The sequence below is a fragment of the Papaver somniferum genome, chromosome 7, assembly GCF_003573695.1.
Source record: "Papaver somniferum cultivar HN1 chromosome 7, ASM357369v1, whole genome shotgun sequence".
NCBI lineage: Eukaryota > Viridiplantae > Streptophyta > Magnoliopsida > Ranunculales > Papaveraceae > Papaver > Papaver somniferum.
Genome location: NC_039364.1, coordinates 51,941,113 through 51,944,524, shown reverse-complemented (window position 1 = coordinate 51,944,524; position 3,412 = coordinate 51,941,113). Strand labels below are relative to the sequence as shown.

General features: G+C 34.7%; 1 long non-coding RNA gene across 1 annotated transcript; it reads left to right on the top strand.

The window, feature by feature from the left end:
- The first annotated feature begins 1,015 nt into the window (after positions 1–1,015).
- LOC113297288 lies at positions 1,016–1,853 on the top strand. The gene is made up of 2 exons (XR_003333417.1): positions 1,016–1,303; positions 1,423–1,853. It is a non-coding gene; the product is annotated as an uncharacterized LOC113297288 (long non-coding RNA).
- The last annotated feature ends 1,559 nt before the right edge of the window (positions 1,854–3,412 follow it).

Below are 3,412 nucleotides of genomic sequence, written 5' to 3'. Positions count from 1 at the left end.
CAACCCTGTGCGACCTCAAGGGATATACTGTGATAAGGATTTTCCTAGTTATGTCTTTAAACCGAAGGATGCCTATAATGGTGGAAGGAAAAATAACAAAAGTGTGACAGGTGCTGTGAATCAGTTTGGAAGGAGAAAAAGGAACAGAAAAAAGAAAAACGAGTTAAGTTCCTCTAATTTTCTCAAAAAGGACTGTGAATCCAATTCAGATTTCTTACATGTCAACAATCAAGTCTCTGATATGAAGATTCACATAAACAGACGAAGACGGAATATCAAGAAAACATGGAATCGTCTCTTGATAATACTTCTTCAACTAAACCAGGTAGTTTGCTTAATACCGATGAGAAGGAAAAAGAAGAAGTAAACAATGATGAGCAAGATCCTCATCTTATTACACCCTGACATGTTCATGTTGCATCTCTTTTTAATTTTTGTCCTGTTAAAAAGGGATGCTCTTGATTCTCAGGATTTTTTGTCTTGAGAAAGCTGTCAGGATTGTACTGCATTCGATGTTACTTTATTCCGTTTTCTCCTCAACATCTATTTCTTTTACTTTTCTTTGGGCTTCCTGGTCTTTCATAGGCCCGTTTATCTAGTACACGCACCAACCCTCCCAAACGACATACTTCGTAGGGTTTGATGAAATTCCTTATATATAATGTGTTCCAGAGGTGCAAAAAGATTCTCTAAAAATCTTTTTGGTGCACAATTGTGAGTGTCAGGCCTTTTCTTTTCATGTTTAACTAAACCCGTTAATTAAATTCGACTCTAAGAGTGCCCGAGTCTCTAATACTCAAGTGTTCTTTTAACATTTTAGGTTCCCTCAATGATAAATGTTGGCTCTAGAAAGAAAATTTTGTCCTTGTTCAAACCATTGTGGTGCTTTAATAAGCCTATATGCATGATGTACACATGTTAGTTGACTGTCAAGGGCACCTTTGTAAATTTGTCTGAAAATCAAATAATAAAGAGACAGAGATAAGAATTTGGGGACATCTTCTTTACCTTTGTGTGGTTGGTTTCTCTGTGATTGTCGCCCTCTGAAACTGAATTGAAAAATGGGTGTTCGTTCAATCTCATGGATTCATGTGTTGATTTTAAATTCAAGATGAGGAAAGGGAATTTAGGTCTTCTTATTCTGGATTTCGGAACAAAGGGGGGTGACTCTTCATTTATTTTTCGGTCCTAAACAACCCTTCTTTCTCATTTTTGTTTTCGTCTCTTGAGATGAATTAGCCTTTTAGTGTTCTCAGCTGTATAGTAAAGGCGAGAAATTTCAGAAGTTAAATACAAGGACAAGGTCTTAGTATGAGTTTGATAACATTTTGTACTTTATATTACAGCGAGAGAACAAGGAAGGAAATAGATCTTACTGACGTTGTTTTTGTTGATGCATGATTGATATTGATGGCTAATTAGGATTAGGGAATGTACGGAATAGTTGGGTTATGCTCGGACTCGACTTTCAGGTCAAGAAAGCTAGCTATGGAAGTGAGCCAAAACTTCACAATAAGGTCCCCTTCTCAAACACAAATGACAGCACTTCAAGTGTTTGACAAAAAGCCTGAAAGGAGAGAAGAAGGGGTAAGAATCCTTATTTGCCTTCTTTTTCTTATGTATTTCAGTAGTGGTATGAGCGATAGGGCTTGATGTGTATACTTATTTAAGCTACTATCTGACTGTGATTCTATTTTAGTCTGGAGTTGATCAGACATTAAGTTAATTAAGAAAAGCAAGCTTGCATGCAGCCATAGTATGGCTTTAATCTTTCTACTGGTGACCATTATTGTTACTTGCATATATCACTATTATTACCTACATATATGGGTTGTTCGCTTCCCTTCTCGTCACTAGTGGTTTCCATATTCAATTTTTTTTAATAGAGTTGAGTTCAAATTTGGCTTTGATAGTCAAACTAGATATATAACTTCTTTTGTTGAAATATTTTGTTGAATGGTGATACGGGAGTGAAGTTTGTATTGTGTAAATGAATTTGGTTTACCAAATTACCAAGTACAAACTAAAGACCATTTGGAGAGTTTGGAGTAATCCCTTGAGACCTGTAGCAAGTGTTTTCTTTTCTCTAGGATACATGTTTTTTTACAGTTTTACTAGCTTCTGGTAGCTAATTATTTATTATTCCTTTGTCGGCTATCAATTTGCATATATTTGGAGAGGGAAAAGGAAATTGCTGATGTCCGGTACGGACAGGAAGAAATTGGTTGATTAGGCCATATTTTTATGTTCAAAATTTAAGGTAGATTGAAATAGAGGTAGATTAAGAAACGGCTGATTACAATAGTTAGTTGATTGCACATGAAGTCGATGTGGAAATATTTACATGAGAATTATCCCGCCAGACTCTGTTAGGCTGTATTTCTGACACTCTTAGAATTTCCATTAAGATTTGAATTATATTATGACAAGATTTTTGGGCAAGTGGTACTTCATTTTGGTGTACTAGATCACTTAGAATCCATATTATACATGTACACACATATGGTGTAGCATTTGTTTGGAATAGTCCAATGGTAAAATGAAATCTCTACATCGATGTCACCTCTTCCATGGAATCACACGAGGTCTCATATTTTCTTATTAAGCTTTTCACCTCTTATGGTACTACTTTGACTTTTTATGATTTCTTTTTATAAGGAAATGTGTCTCACTCAATTATGGTTTTAAATCCACAAAACAATCTCATATTCCTTACTGTTTGAATTTGTAGAATTCCATTTGTCTAGTTGTTGTTAAATGTACTGAGAAATGTCGTTACGTTGGTGAAGTTACATTATAGGAAAATGGGAATATATACAACAGTAGAGAGTATTTATAGATATAATTTGTGTGACGTTGGTAGTGGTGATAAGCTAAATCTTGTAAAAAGATTTTGGTTCAATTTTACTTTTATATTGGTAGAAAGGAATTTGCAATTTAAATTCCCAAATTTGTGTAACCTTGTTTTGTGACATGCACAGATGTTACTAATTGATCATTTTTGATGTGGACTTGCTTTCAACAGCACCGTTCTTAGATTTGGTAGGAGTTTGACTTCTAAGTTATGTTTATGAAAAGATGTACAAAAGGATATACACATTTCCTACAGTCGATGATAGAGTGAGTACCTACCCTATATACTGGTTAGATATTGATGACTATTATATACCAGTAAGTGCACTGGGGATTTCAATTGTAGGTATTAAACTATGCTATACTGTTGGCATGAACTTCCACTTGTGTACCTCTATAATTTCAGTTATAATATGAATAGTTTTGATATCTTTAAATGCTTGAAGTATGTTAAATTCATTGAACTTTCATCGTATCAGTTGTGTTGGATTTATGGAATTTGCAAAATGTAAATGTTTGACGAACTACGGTCGTGCTTGATCCATTCGAGCAACGGAGA